The sequence below is a fragment of the Lepisma saccharinum genome, unplaced genomic scaffold (assembly GCF_977018435.1).
Source record: "Lepisma saccharinum unplaced genomic scaffold, izLepSacc3.1 HAP1_SCAFFOLD_32, whole genome shotgun sequence".
In the NCBI taxonomy this organism is placed as follows: domain Eukaryota; kingdom Metazoa; phylum Arthropoda; class Insecta; order Zygentoma; family Lepismatidae; genus Lepisma; species Lepisma saccharinum.
Window position 1 is genome coordinate 5,073,202 of NW_028142898.1, and position 17,103 is coordinate 5,090,304.

A 17,103-nucleotide genomic window follows, 5' to 3' on the forward strand; every position below is an offset into this window, starting at 1 on the left:
GAAAACAAATGACTGTCATTGACGGATCTACATATCTTGGGCCCATCTCAAAGCATTATTGAAGTTACCTTCAATGTAAAACACACATACTTGTGATAAGAAATGTCAAAACATTTCCTACTATTCAGTCTCTTCAGTGTATGTATGTTGTTTGTGTGTGTGTGTGTGTCTGGAATGATTCGATTTTGTTATTTAGCGTCGCTTTTCTATCACTCTGGCTAATCGCGACGATGAGGATGAGTGATGATAGGAAGAAATTAGGAAGTTGATGCAGGAACACTTACAAAGAACACCCATGTCCAGGGGGAGATGCGAACCGTAACCATTGGCTTCGTAAACTCTCTGCTAAGCACTCCGTGCGGAGATCGGAATATCTCTCGAGTTTTTTTTAATGTATAGTTTTAAGTTCACTTTTATGCACAGATCGGTTAAATGGGACACGACCTATAGTTTTAAAGTGAGATCCGAACCACTATGTGCCTCCACCGGGAATCGAACATGGTATGCCTCTGGAGAGGGAAGTAGAATTGGAGAGGTAGAGTTTTGCAAAATCATGTGGAGATGAAACTTTTGATAAGTCACTTGTGAGAGATGTCTGGGGATACAATTCAGCTGGGAATGATGGACCAATATCTATTGCATAATATTTCTACATTTGCTCGCTTTTACTTTTAATTTGTCGAGATTTGGGTTGGCTATGCAGTGGTCGTTACGTAACTACATCACGTTTGATGGTTCCCAATGTAAATAGTAATTTCGTTCTATCCACGGGATTTTCGCCCCTTGCTCCGCCTGTCTGTCACAATTATTAATCATTCATTGGACAAACCATTCGTTAAATTAATATTACGCACGTTCTCTCCAAGAACCAAGTACTAAAGTTAACTGTTGCATTTCGAAGTCCCTCCCACCCTTTGTTTCACGCTACGGGTTAAGAATTTCAAATAAGACGTCCTTATGTTTCTTTTTTTTTTTTAATTTTCTTTGTAGATACAAGATTTAAATAATAATAATAATAATAATAAAATAATGAATTTAAATAACTGGGAACAAAATATTGGATCACTGGTCAGTTTCCTGAGTAAACCGTCAAAGAAAAGCAAACGCTGTTATTAATTTCGTTGATTCATAGTTCATTGTTTGCTATCTTGTTGATGTTAATTTTAACGAATAATTAATCTGTAATAATCCCCACTTGAGGTGGGGTGTAAGGGGTGGCCTTCAACGTAGTACACCCAATTGTCAAGTAGTACACCCTACACTACATTTTGCAGACGAACGAGGCTCTGGCGACTGGCACTATGGCTAGTATAATTTTGTGTGTCTTGTCCTGTTTTTTGTCCTTGTGTGTGCTGAGTTCCACTTTGCAGCCTCAGCTTTTAACGAAAGCCAGAAAATTTTTTTAATTTAGTAACAAGACAGTGCAATAATGCTATTTTAGTTATGGTAAGGAGCTGGACCCCGTATATTGTGACGGGTGCAAAATAGCCTAAGTGCTGACGCACCCAAAATTTTTAAATTCAAATTCAATATCACATGAGGTATGATTTTGTTACAATTTGCTTGTAGCCAGCAGCGAAAATTACATACCAGTCAAAATAATTGAAAGCACTACTCTCGCAGCCTGCCAGGTGGAACACGGGAGTATAGATTACTGAAGCAGATAACATACACTTCTGCAAGCAGCAGAACAGTTCTGCCGTCGAATTCTGTCGAGCTGAGACATTTGTACATCTTATCATGATGCAAGAAAGGACAAATGCAAAAACATGCTTTTCTGGGATTCAAACCCTGCAACTTTAACCTTGCGTGCTACACGTAAACAATGACGGACTGCAAATAGAGAAACGCTCGTGTTTTGCTTTTTAGTTGATGTTTGTTATATGCAGCAGATCTTTGGAAACACTTATATAGTCTGCGGGTAATGATAATTCCATGTTAAAGAAAGGATCATATTAGTATTATATTCTGTGAAGTAAGGTATTTTTTTTCGGATTAGTGTAGTATTTTTTTTATTTGTCACCAAGTAACTTGGAGTTCTAAATTATTTGACTGGTAAAGTCCGTTCAAGGGAAACGAAACTAGCTGGAAAGTACGATTCCAAACGCGAGAGGGGAAGCTGGTAGAACACTCACCAAACCACCCTGTGACTTTAGCTTGCTAGGGTTCGCTTGCTGTGTTAATTACTGTTTTCTGGGTTGTGTTTGTGATGTCTCTTACAATTCGTAACAAACCGTTTCGAAGTGGAACAAAGAAAACTGTGACGCTTTGGTCCCTGTTGCACATTCTACAAACGCCCTCGATACAATACAGAATGCCAAAAAACATTCAGTTACTACATTTTCTTTATTGTGAACACTATTACTAGTGAATATTATCCTGATTACTGCTGTGTGCATTTGTGCTGATTATACGATTTACTAAGGAGACCAATTTAAGTAAATGATCCAAAATAAAGTTCCTGGTTTACAAACAAGTTTATCTTCTAATGTGACGTAATGAATACTTTCCTGATATGTTCCGTTTGCGTATATAGTAGTATATGGATGGTTATTTTTTTTTTCATTCTGTACCCTTACCTAATTCGTAAACATCTCTACGTATTTTGGTGGTGATGTTACTACGTTTGAAATTTCATTGTTGTTTCCACAGCAGACAATTTTCACGAAACTCACTTCCTGAACATAGTTCCGTCACCCCTATTTTGCCAATGAACACGTCCAGTTGCGACTTGCACACGTCGCGAAAATTGGTTGCTATTGATAAGAACCTTAAATCTGTGATTGTCCCTTCGTTAATTTCTTACATTCCTTTGCATCCTCGCAATTAGCCAGAAGTGGTAGAAATGCGACGTCAAATAAATTAAATCAACTAACAATAAGTACTTGTATAAAAACTAGTGCACAAAACATGTATGACGCTTCGAAAGATGGAATTTTGAATTTGGTAATCCGCTCTCAACAGTGGCGTAGCAACATATAGCAACGCCCTGGAAGAGATTAGAATGCGAGGCCCCCATCCAGTGGCGGAAATTAAGGGGAAATGGGGGGCGAGTAGTCTCTCCCCCCTTTTTTTCCACCTTTGCGCCAGCACTATGCTAAACCTTATCTACCAAGGGAAAGTAAACTGTCCTTGTAATTTTTGTTTTATAATCATTGATGCCTGTTTACAAGACATTTAATTTAGTCGAGACAGTCCATTCTTTCAAATCCTTGTCCCAATTTATTTCAAACTTAAGTCGTATTTACCAAAATGTTTCGAGTTTTATTTGTGGGGGTGGGGGGTTAACCCACATTTAGACATGGTCTTGATTTTAATAATGATTGCTAATGTATATATCATTTCATTTACAAATGTATTATTTCTAACCATAGAATTTTCACGGCTGTTCAATGGTGCTGGTACAAGAACATTTCTAAAAAAATAAAATATTGTTAGTTTGCGGAAGACAGAAATATTCGAATACTTCTGAGAATTGAACGTAAACAATAAGCACCAAGCTGTACGCCTTGTGACAACTTTAGTCTGTAAGAGATTGCGTTGCTGAATGCTGATTGTCGGATAGGGGGGAGGGGGTTATCAGTGAGTTGATTTTTTCCCGATACTTTGGACCGTAACATTGCAACTCTACAATTCTACAACTAGGAAAGATAATAGTAGGCAATTTGTTCACCACCATTTTCATTCTCTCTTTACTCTACAACTTGTGTTGTTCTACGGGGTCATTAATTCTTTTCATGCGAAGTTTATGTTGACATCTGCGTTTCTATTTCAACCCATTATCATGACACTGTGGAAACCAGACTGAATGACAATTCAAAGGAGATGGACATATTGCTTTTACCGTTGGGTGTACACTTAGCATTGTATCTACGAGCTAGCACTAGCTCGTACAATAATACTACCATAACATTGGTGGTCACATCCTATACTCCCAACAGCATTTCGCCGACCAGGGTCGACCAACTGGACGGAGTGGTTAGCACAGCGCACTACGAAGCCGTGGGTTACGGGTTCGAATCCAGGTTTGAGCATGGATGTTCTTTACGATTGTTCCTTGATCAATTTCATCATATCGTTACTCATCCTCATCATCGCGATCAGCCAAAAGTGTCATAAAATTGACGTAAAATAGCCTAATTCAACAAATCCAACAGAATTTCCGATGTTCTCTTTTGTTCCACATTTTCGGATTTGTCTCCAACCACTTCAAAAATATCCTGGGTACAGGCCTGTTCTAGGAAGGAATGAAAAACGCCAGCATTTAAATGCCTCACGCTTGCTTCGTGGCAGTTGGAGGTGTTTGTTGTTAACTTATTAAATTCTGGAGTGAAAGGTAAAGAGAAAGAAGAGAATACAAGACAACGGGATTTTTATTCAATGAAAGAATAAATGGGTAAAAATGTCTAAGCAAGTCATATTGAATTTTTGCTAACTGTTTCACGTGAGAAATACGACGATCATTTTTTACTTCTTTCGTGCCCCTTAGGCTTAAGACCTGCCTGCCTGTATGTTATGCTTCTGATTTGACGTTTATACGTTATAACGTTTAATTAGAATTTAAAACCAGATAAATAATAAATAAATGTTTTAATATTATTTCCCACAAAAATAGCATTTTCCATGTCCCCCCCACTTCTGTTTATAACATTTTTCGTTTCAAGCTCATTCGACGCGAGGCACCTTTACGCGCGAGGAGCCATGCGGTCGGGCACTTCCCTCACCTCTTGCTACACCACTGCCTCTTAATGCCTTGGGTTGGCTCGAAAGCGAATATTCTTCACGTTGCTAAACTAACATTTTCCCCCTAGGATAGAGAAATGATCAACATTAATGAAGCGACAGAAGAATGCGACGTATATTTACGTTAATTTTAAGCGTTTTTCTACGTCGTAGGTTAATCGTTAATAAGAATTAATGGTGGAATTAGAACGAACACGATGATATATCCATTCCTCACCCAGGATTCAAAAGTAGGGCTTCTGGCTTCGTAGCTACTTCTTCATGGAGGCCAGAAGGTAACAAATGAATACATTGGATTAGATTATTTTTAGCGTCGGTTTTTTTCATTTTTGGCTAATCCAAACGACGAGGATGAGTAAGCATATGATGAAATTGATGAAGGGCACCGTCAAAGGAGCATCCATGAGCAGGCCGGGATTCGAACCTGAAACCACGTACCGTCGTAACGCACTGTGTTAACCTTTCCTTCACGCAGGTGAGCTGCAATAGAGTCGAATCTACTGAATATGTTCGTTTTAAGGAGACTTCCCTTTATAATGCTTCATCAGAGCGTGGTTTTTGATCGATTGATTGATTGGAATTTTAAGTCCACTTTATGCACAGTAAGTCTAATCGGGACTGGGCCTACAGTTTAAAATGGGATCCGAACCACTGTGCCATGTGCCTCCACCGCGTGTCGAACCCGCCACCCCTAGATTACATCAGAGCGTGGTGTTGATCATTCATGTCTCTTTCACTACGGCAGAGATCGAGAATGTGTGGAGCCATATCATTTGCTCGAATGGTGTCACGACACAGGGGAGAACACAGGCAGTCGTCACATATATTTTGATGGCATAAAATCTTTGCTGTCCCTTCAAGTACATTTGCTTCTGTAACTTTGTAAATATTGTTATATAAAGACCACACTGAGGGAAGGAATACGCTATCTTTCACTAAACCTGAATACTTTGTGACCATTTACTTAATTTCATTATTAATTATAAAGTACAATCAAATACACGGCTATAAATTGTCAGGTTTAGAAACGGGAAGAGTATTTATGTCGTTTACATTTTATTTTGCCATCTTGAAAGTAATGTTTACTGCAGTGGATTTAATATTTTCGTTAAGATCATAGAAGGCAAACATGTTGTTTGCAGGCATTATTTATCAAAAAGGAAAGAAATCGATGTCTTCAACTAGAGGTTTTTCCCTACCTCAAAGTTTTCTGGTGGGGATCATTATCAAATGTACATGTCATTGTTCTCTCGGTTGTTTTATGCATAAGATGGCACAGTGATAGCTTCGTTGCCTTGTAATCAAGGGATCCCGGGTTCGATAACCGGTGGAAGCTCATAGTGGTTCGGATCCAACTTTAAACTGTAGGTCCAGTCTCGATTAGCCTTATTGTGCATAAAGTGGACTTAAAACACCAAATCAATCAATCAATTATGAATAAGCAAATGCATTATACGCATATAATAATGCGAATATCTCTGCGTAAGCATTTGTATGTTATCTTTTTACATTTGAACTATGAAGAAACACACGCAAACCGAAGTGACGAGCAGGACACAGTTCCTACTTTGTGAAAATAACGCAATGGAGAGATCAAGCGTAAGATACCGTGACAACAGACACAGAGGGAAAATGCGCGGTGAACTTACTACAAGCAAGGAAGCGATTGTTTTGCCACTGCGACGTTGTCGGGTGAAGACTTTCCCCTCTCGTTTAGTCGCACGTTAAACAGAGCGAGCGAGTACAGAAGACGTCAAATACGTGTAGCATGCAACGTCGCAAAATGACATCCACAGCTCTCTGTCCACGGTTTCGGCGCGGCTGCAGAGGCGAGAGTGAAAACTTCGCTTCACTTATCAGTGTTGCCAAACACGACTGTTAGAAAAAGAACTGCATTGAAATTAAATGTAGTTAAGGATTGCAATCAAGCCGTTAACTTTGAGAAGTATAAACGTTTGTCTTCGTGTTCTACGAATAGGGATCCTATGTTCGAATACCGTACGAGTCTTGAGATGCTTTCAGACCGAAGCGAGAAGCGACACGTGTCACTTGGAAACAAACACTCAATAATATATGCTATGCTGCACGGGTAGTGTTACTTCAGTGAGAAACCCCTCGTTGCTCGTCGCTTCGTCCCAATGGAACTTTCGTACCTAAGCGATAAATGGCTATGGAAACAAAAATTCTTAAATAAATACAACTTTCTAACAAATGTGATATGACAAACTACACGTGCCACTTGCATGTTTCACGCACTGGGGACGTTATCGTGTTGCTTCGGTCTGGTGGTCATGCCAACGCATTGATTGCTTTCTTGCAGAGAGATTTTAAACCGAAACGACAGGCAACAAGTAGCAAACGACGGCTGCAAATGACACTGAAGTTCATACAGAAGTGACAAGCGAAAAGAAAGACAAGCCACTTCAGTCTTCAAGTAAGCATTCACTGTTAAAGCCCGAACACCAGACCTAGGCGACCCAATTCAGGATATTGACAAACGGAAGTAACAGGCGAGACTTGCTTCTTCGTTTCGAAACGTGTCGCTTCTCGGCTTCCGCATCTGAAAGTCATGGATGTCATGCAGCGTGTCGTCTTGGTCTGTAAGAGCATTTGAGAAAAACGCTTGCTTGTAGACAGAGGTATCGTGTCACTTGTAACTTCTATATGAACACCCCCTCCCTTTTGCTGGATCGCTTGTCGCCTTGATCAGAAATCCCCATTCTTATTCTCATCATGGCCGAAAGGAGACAAGTAACGAGTTTCTACTGATAACATCTGACACCTCTACTATTTGTTTCCTGATAATTGAAGAAAATGAGCTTTACAAATGGATTTCTGTTTACCAGTATTATAGTAAAACCCAACTAATAATTTGTTATAGGCACATATAGAAGGGTCACATTTGAAGGAAGAAATTATATTGTAGCATTTTGTTTGATTGCAGGATTAAAGCCGACCCCCGTGGTGGAGTGGTTAACACATCGCGCTACGACACCAGGGTCCCCGAGTTCGAATCCCGGTCTGGGCATGGATGTTGTGGGAGTCGAATCATCAGTTTCATGATATCATCACTCATCCCCATCTTGGCAAATTAGCCAACAGTGGTACAAAAAGCGAAGTAAAACAAAACAAATCAATTACAATTACACTTGGAGGGTTAGAAGATAATAGAAAAACAGATCTGGTTCCAAAGTTTTAAGTTGGCAACATTGACAGCTCGGAAGCAACAAGACGGCCAGGCGAGAGGGGAACCCCGTTGGCATTTGCACGTACCTTTCCTCGCCTCTCAACCCCCTGGGATGTTCGGTACCAATACATGCGAAATAGATCCAAAATTTTACACACCCACACTTCCTGGTCCCAAGAGATGCCATTAAACACCACACTTTTACACAGACGTGAAGCTTCCAGAGCTGGCAGAGTTTAACACACACGTTAACACACAAATCGAACAAATAGCGATTTTTTGGTACCTTCGAAATACTTCGCGTACATGTCGAAAGGGGTCTCAGGAGTCTCGCAATGGTCTTTTCTTTGTTGGGACCGGCAAAAAGTCCCAACAATTTTTTTGGTCCCATTAAGAAAGGTGTTTAAACATACGCTGGTTCCCACAAGAATATATCTGCGTACTCACACACACACACACACACACACACACACACACACTGACACACACACACACACACACACACACCCACACACACACACCCACACACACCCTCACACCCACCCACCCTCACACACACACCCACACAAGTAGTATGATTTGTGGTATTATTGGGACCACTTATAGGTGTAGAAAAGAAGAGCTCATATGATTAAACAGCCCGATTTGCCTACACTTAAAATTATGGCAAGATGCTCTTATTCCCCAATTCTTCAAGTGTGATATGCTCTTAATCCCCAAGAATTTTGAATCCTAGTGTAGAAAAGAAGAGTTCATATGCCCCGATTTGCCCACACTTAAAATTATGTCAAGTACCCATATGATTTTATTGTTTATAGTGTGTTATTCTGTCAAAATCCCAAGAATCTTGAATTCTAGTGTAGAAATTAAGAACCCCCCTCAGACAGATTTGCCCATGTGTGTAAAAGCTACATCTGCCAGATTGTTGTCCATAAACTTGTCAAAAATATGCCCCCCTTGATATTTTTTTTGGGTACACTTAAAACTAAGGCAAAATGCCACACACACACACACACACACACACACACATACACACACACACACACACACACATACGTGCATATGCTACCTTGTGGGGACTCTGTTAGTGCACATACACTGTGGGGACCGGGGTAAAGCACAGTCGTAGTCTGATGTGTTTCTTGAAATTATGTGACAAATAACACAGTAAAACTATAAACTCCCGAAAATTAGAGGTAACCTACATTGTGAGCAAATTATACAAGAAAAACGTTTCCTATCCTTGTGGGGACACCAGTACCCACAAGGCCTGTGAAATCAGGTGGCCTCGGGTCCCCACAAGGTCCATTAGATTCATGAAAATTTGCACATACACTCCATACACACGATTGATTCTGTACAGACGCTGTGGGGACCGATGTGTAAATAAGTTTGAAAATGCTACCTTGTTGGTACTTCACAATGAAAGATAGAAAATACTTTTAGTCGGTGTGGATTTTTGCAGTTTTTGTCGGATATGATATTTTTCACAAACAAAATCGTAAATACTTGTCCTGCAGAGAATAAACCACTAGAAAAGAGAAACAGATATTACATGAAATAGGAGATATTTAACGGACACAAGAGCAGTGATAAAATTATTTGGATGAAATTAAATGACTGATAAAGAAAGTTACGAAAATAATTATAATAACGAGTGTTGTGCTATTTTGGGTAGAAAATAAATATTCTTGTTTTGTAAAGTGAAGACAAAAAGTGAAAAGCTACATAGCACGCGGATAAATAATAATAATATCATTTTGTGTGGAAATTCAGCATCATACAGAGAGATGTAGGACTTGAATTTAGCGCCTAAGTGACGAGCACGGTTGTGATCGATTCACGAAAGTTCTGGGTTCGAGTATTTTCTTAAGTGTCCCTTCATCAATGTTATCTAATCGTCACGATTAGCCAAAATAGGCAGAAAAATACGATTCAAAATGTGATATATAAACAAAGTATCTTGAATTCTTCTCACACATTATTTGTGTTTAATTTATATACATTTCAAATCATGCTTTCCTTTAAGTCGAATGTTATTTTATACCTACATTAAATTAATCATTTAAAAAGTGTTTTCACAAGGGATATAACTTCTGATGGAAAAACGAGTAGTGTCCCTACAACGTTATCTTCCATTGCAGAAATATATAGCGCTCTCAAAGGTATAGAAGCGGTCAGACATTTTCCAAGGAGAAGGAGGAGGGGAACAACATGAGCAATGTCAATATAAATTGACAAATTTTAATCAAAGAAGCTAAAATGTAACTTTACAAGTCATAAAATTATCAAAAGTAACTGTTATTATTATTATTGTATTATAATATACACATTACTAATTTATGATAATATATTATTTTTTTATGCATTATTTACTTCCCACAAATTTCATCAATTTACTTTATGTGCTCGCTTGTTTTGAAATAACGAGGTCATGGCTTTGATTTGCGATAGAAATTCTATAGACGTTTAAGAAACTTTTAGCCCACAAGCTTATATTTTTGTTGTAGTTTATTAGTGCCAATGCAAAAGTGAGTAATGTTCCTACAAGTTTGTAATCTTCTGTTGAAGAAGTGTATGATGTCCTCACAAGGTTTATTACTTCTGATGCAAAGGTGAGTAGTGTCCCCACAAGGTTGTTATCTTCTGTTGAACAATTTTATGATGTCCTCACAAGGTTTATTACTTCTGATGCAAAAGTGAGTAGTGTCCCCACAAGGTTGTTACCTTCTGTTGAAGAAGTGTATGATGTCCTCACAAGGCTTATTACTTCCGATACAAAATGAGTAGTGTCCCCATAAGGTTACTATATTCTGTTGAAGAAGTGATATGATGTCCTCACAAGGTTTATTACTTCCGATGCAATGTGAGTAGTGTCCCCACAAGGTTGTTATATTCTGTTGAAGAAGTGTATGATGTCCTCACAAGGTTTATTACTTCTGATGCAAAAGTGAGTAGTGTCCCCACAAGGTTGTTATCTTCTGTTGAAAAAGTGTATGATGTCCTCACAAGGTTTATTACTTCCGATGCAATGTGAGTAGTGTCCCCACAATGTTGTTATCTTCTGTTGAAGAAGTGTATGATGTCCTCACAAGGTTTATTACTTCTCATGCAAAAGTGAGTAGCGTCGTCCCAACGCACACAAGGTTGCTGCCTTCGTTGAAGAATTATAGTGTGCGCTCAAATAATATAGGAGCGCTTAAATTTTTTCCAACAAAGAAGGAGGGGAACATAACTCATGTGCATAATCAATATTTTAGTGAGGAAGCTGAAATGTAACTTTATATGTCAAAATAATAGTAATTGTAACATTTATTGCATATTACTTATTTATGCTAATATACTATTGATTTTGTTTATTTCACTTCGCTTTTCTGCAACTTTGGCTAATTACGAAAATGGGGATGAGTGATGATGTGATAATATTTTATTGTTGCATGCATTATCTACTTCTCACAAATTTGATCAATTTACTTTATGTGCTCTATAATCTCTGGAGCAAGCGAAGGAAAGCAAGTGTCTGCGCAAGTGGTGACGCTAGACGGCTCCACCAATGAACAGGTGAGAGGAAATGGCATTGCGTGAGAGGGAAGACAGTCTGTCGTTACCAGTCTTCATAGCAGCGTGTACTGCTTCTTTCTACCCACTGGATTTTTATTGTTCTCTACGCCCTTAGCCAGGAATTCTTAGAAGGGGAAGGGGGGATGCAAACTTAATCCAAGAGGGGGAAAATTTTTAATATATGGTGTTGGATTGGTGAATTTAGCGGAAGGTATGTGGATACGTAACCATCCTCCCCCCCCCCCCAGTGCTATAGTCCCAACATTTTCAGAGAGTATACGCTAATTTTAGCCAAACGCTAGGGCAAGATAAAAAATGCTGTTGATGATGGAATATTAATGATGATATACACGTAATTGAATTGGCATAAATGAGGAGTAGAAGAGAAGAGGAGGCATTTTAAAAATACGAAATGCGTATTTCAATGATTGAATTAAAGCACTGGCATACATAGATATTTCTTTAGGAGGGGGCTGCTTTCTAGTAGGAACGGAATACACAATCAAATGTTCCGTAATTAAAATTTTTAACCTTCGATTTGACAGTTGTTCAATGACAGAAATGGCAATCTGGGGTCATTTATAAAGAGTTCGGTTTTTCCCTGAGTTCTTTACGGCGTTCATTTGGAAATGTCGATTTCTCATAATTTCGGACGAGTCTTACGCCAGAGAAAGTAAGGGATGCAGTGCTACATGTTATTGTGTTTTATTTTCTTGTTGATATTGCTTTTGTGAACTGCCTTTTTGTTTACTGTTAATAACTTTAATTATACTTCTAACAATACTAAAAAAGCCGGCCCCGTGGCGGAGAGGTTACCACATCGCACTACGACGCCAGGGGTTCCGGGTTCAAATCCCGGCCTGGGAATGGATGTTTCTAAGTGTCCATCCATCTATTCCATCATATCATCACTTATCCCCATATACGCAAACTCGCCAAGAGTGGCACAAAAGCGAAGTAAAATAAAACAAATCAATAAGAACAGCACTAAAAAAATTAAAACTTGAAAACAATCATCTGAAGACCGCATTGGCTACATTACGCAACAAAGTGATATTCTAGAACTGTTTGTATACCTAAAAAATGTATGTTTTGATACATTTCAACATTTGTCACTAACGATTTGCACAAACTCTTGAATTGAATTAGCCATATCTTCATTTATTTCTGAATGTTAGATAAGGTGATATTTCCCCATACATTGAAGGTTGAAAAACGGCCTAATGTGCCAACGCACCCAAAAATTTTAATTCAATCACTTAATCAATTAAACATTTATTTCCGAGGCTATAACTGATCGATGGTTGACTTTCTCGACATTATGTTCATGATCATGAGAAAGCAGAAATAGCAATTTGACAGTCATAATCTCACTGGAGTAATGGCCAAGTTACATTAAATAAGTAAATTAAACGAAAGTAGATGAAATACGCACTGTAGAAAAGGTAGATCCTAATGAATAAAGTATACCTTCGGCTACAGCCCTGTAGTGCCACCCCCTCCATCCAAGTGACAAGTAACCAGAAAGGGGTGATATCGTGAAACTCCAGCGAACGAAAGAGCCCAAGCAAGATCGAAAAAAAAAGGGTTTGATATTAACATTTATCGGACTGTCAAGGAATACAACGAAAAAGTTTAACATGAATAGGCTACTCGGAACAGGTTCTATTTCGAAATTAAATGTGTCTCCACTGAAAATCGAATCTCAATCTGAGGCATCTTGATTACAGATCGATAATGTTACTTTATATATAGCGTTAATACACATCAGCATTTTTGCACATAACTGATTAAGGGAACCCTTTATAAATCGATTTTCATAATTTTTCCCCTTTATTTTTTAGTACGTAATATTCTTACACATAAGTAAATCTAATAACAACCTGATTGATTGCAATTAAAATTGTTATTGCGTCAGCACTTAGGCTATTTAGTCCCGTTACATTATACGGGGTCTAGCCCCTTACCGTAGTCTCTGAGAACTAAAATCTTCTTTGGGCGTAAGGGGTGAACCTTCCACGTAGTACACCCAATTGTCAACCTCACTTCCACGTTGTGCACCCTGGACTGCATTTTGCAGACTAACGAGGCTCTGGCGTCTGGACCTACGGCCAATATAATCCTCTTAGGAGTGTGTGTGTGTGTTTCCTGTGATTCGTCCTTGTATATGCTGAGTGTCCAGGTAAGGATATTTTAGTCTTCAAACACGGTTTCATATTTGTTACAGTATGAGGGGTGCAAAATAGCCTAAGTGCTGACGCAGCCAAAAAATTTAAATTCAAATTAAAAGATCATCTTTCTTAGTTAAACGTTGGGGCTGTAACTCAGCGCATATATGGGCAAAACATAGAAAAACACACCCGCACTGATGATTATACTGGCCGTAGGTCCAGACGCCAGACCCTCGTTGGCCTGCAACATTACAGTTACCCGGGTGTACAGTCATGTAGAAAATACTTCCCCATACAGCCTTATTACCAATAGGCATGTGGCGGAAGTATTTATTTCCACGACTGTACTACGTGGAAGTGAGGCTGACATATGGGTGCCTTCTCAAAAGGTCAACCTTTACACCCCAAATCTAATTAGAAATCCAATAACACAATTTAAATAACAATGGTTACGTTACTTATACTTGGATGAATACTATGAAAATATGTAATGCATTCTTTTTTTGTCCTCGCTGAAATATGGGTTTCTTAGTCTAATTCAGATCCTTTTCCCTACAAAGGGAGACTCTTTCATCAGTACTGGCAATGTAGGCCTGCTGGGTATGGTTGTCTTTTTGCAAGATATTGTGTACATTATTAGAAAAGTATTATTTTGTTATTGAAATACATTTGTGTGACGTAGGACAAAGAAATAGGATCCCCGTGATTAACCAATGGTTTTATATTAAGTTTCATGGACATTTTGTATGCCTTTACATTATGAAAAAAACAAATCTTCCTTAACAGACCGGTATCCAGGAGAGGCGCCATGGGGCCATTCTAATCATAGAATTATCATGGCTGTTCGACGGTACTGCTATAAGAAAATTGAAGGAAATTTGAAATCATTGATAATTTGCGGAACATTGTACTTACTATTAGAATACTTCTGACAATTGAATCCAATCAGAGCAAGACCATTAAAATATGTACCAACTGAGGTACCGAAAATCGGGAAGCCATCCCGAAATCTGGATCTCAAGGGATTTTTCCCCCAACACTGGTATGGTATTGCGGAATCACGCACATCTTTATAAATCAACAAATCAATAAGTGTCTTTGTTACATTGCTAGAGCAATTTAGGATAAAATTGTAAAGATCAGTGAGAATATATAGTAGGAATGTATTCGATATTTTTCACAGGGGGGGGGGGGCAAAGCCAGTTCTCAGGTAGGGCAGTTGCCTCACCTACCCCTCTAGCTACGGGCCTGCCCTTCTCTGACGCGATGCACAGTTTTGCTCCACTTGCGTCATGTGATGCATTTGTGGTGTGTCTCTTTTACGATTAAAAAATATATTTTAACCAATTGCATCAAATATGAATCTTATTCTTCGCAAAGACCTGATGCGTTCTGGTGCATGAATTACTATGATACATTTATTTTTCTGTGTGTAGCCTTTTCCACATATATTCTGGCTACAAAAATCCGCTATGTCAGTGTTATATCTAAGGATAAGGCAACTGTGAATTAATTATGGAGGTGAAACAATCATGATTTTAACCAATATCGTTGTTTACGCTTTGAAACATTCCTTCCACTGCAACTGCTTACTCATGATATCCGATTACGTGTAAACATGTTGAAGGGAAAGAACGGCGCCACATATCACAGATGAAGAAGGAAGTTCAGCCACAGTGAAAGATCTCGTGGGTAATCGAGTCGAAAGCAGGTTACAATGATTTTTTTTTAATGCAAATGCCATTTTTGTCTTCGGTTCGTCCATTCGGCACTACGAACATTCAAAAGAGGCCGCTTTTATGACATTGCTTTCTGTGTTGAAACCGCGCGTGCTAGTGGTGCAAGTAACACATATTCTGACAAAAAAAAACAACAACGTGATCAGAACATCGAGCCTTCGGTTAGCAGAACCGACATTTTAATTGTTTCAAGTAGTGTTTGGCGACATATCGCCCAGACGATAATACCGCAATTTTGAAAATACTATTGTCCAGACGATATCAACTACACGATATTACGTCACGATATTTTTGCGATATATATAGTTCGAGAGGTAGACGATACCGACAAATATCGTATCGTATCCTCTGTGACTATATTTTATTGACAATATATCGGGATATCAAATTTACGATAACGTCGATTCCTAGTTTCAAGTCCAATTTATGCACAGACATTAATCGGCCGGCCTCTGCGTCGGATACGCTGTTTGTTTATTAAATTCCACGTCATTCGACGTTACGGTTTAATTATAATGACGGGGATGACTGACGAACTCAGGAACATGGTGATTGAACAAACACAATGACGAGGGTTCGAAAATGGGACCTCTGACATACTACCAGCCGCAAAATGATTTTTTAACTTATCAAGAGAAACGTCTGGTAACCCAACGGAAAGCAGGCTACAGTTTGCGGGATCCAGAAATCCTGTCCCGGTCCAAACTTCGGGAAATGATTTCCCTTCTTTCGGGATTTCCGATAGGTTAGGAATTTGAAATGATCGCGATGTAAGAATTCGGGATATATCAGAGTGTTCTTTACTGCAAGTAAGGGAAATCTAGAAATGGCATCACAATCCCAAAAAGAATATATTTGGGGACAAAATGTTCGTCGAACTCAATAATTTCAGGAGTGTCTGGAAATTCTGAACATTGCCCATCCCTAAAATTTCCTGATTTGGTTTGGAAATACGTGAAATTTTCTGTCCTGAATGTGGAATAGTTTTCCTTACCGTCTCGATCCCGTCCCGTACCAATTGGGGAAGGGAGGGAGGATCGCAGGGGAGCAGGGGAGCACTACCTGAGATGTCTGGGAACACTTAATATAATTTCAATAGTGAAATTGTTGCGTGAAAACATGGACAAGGTGTGTCTTCAAGACCCAGAGTTGGTGGTCTCTAATATTTGAGTTTTTGTTTTAAGCCCACTTTATGAACAGATAGGCTAATCGGAACTTGACCGACAGTTTTTAGTGGGATCCGAAGCATTGTGTGCCTACGCTGACTACCGAACCCGAATCACCTTCATTACAAGGACATGCCATTACCACTAAGCCATAGGGTAGGCCCTAGTCTCCGACATGAGCATCGTGAAGAAATACAAATAGACGCTGAACTGTTCATAAAAAAATTGATAGATGTGTATGGAAAGGAAGCAAGTCGAAACCAGTTTCTATCTAAATATTGGACTCAAGTCTGAACTTAGCAACAACACCACCGTATTTTCAATTCAATTTAAATTTTATGATTTGTAAAACAACGACAATAATAATAATAATAATAATAATAATAATAATAAATGTAAAGGTGATTTTGTATGACTGACGGGCAAGATATGAAATCTTACCCTGCCCCTTAGTGCTCGAAATAAAAATGCTTTGCCCAGTTTGGGGATGCTTGTAGTTGTATGGAGCAATTCTGAGAAATGCTGAAGGTGGAGGA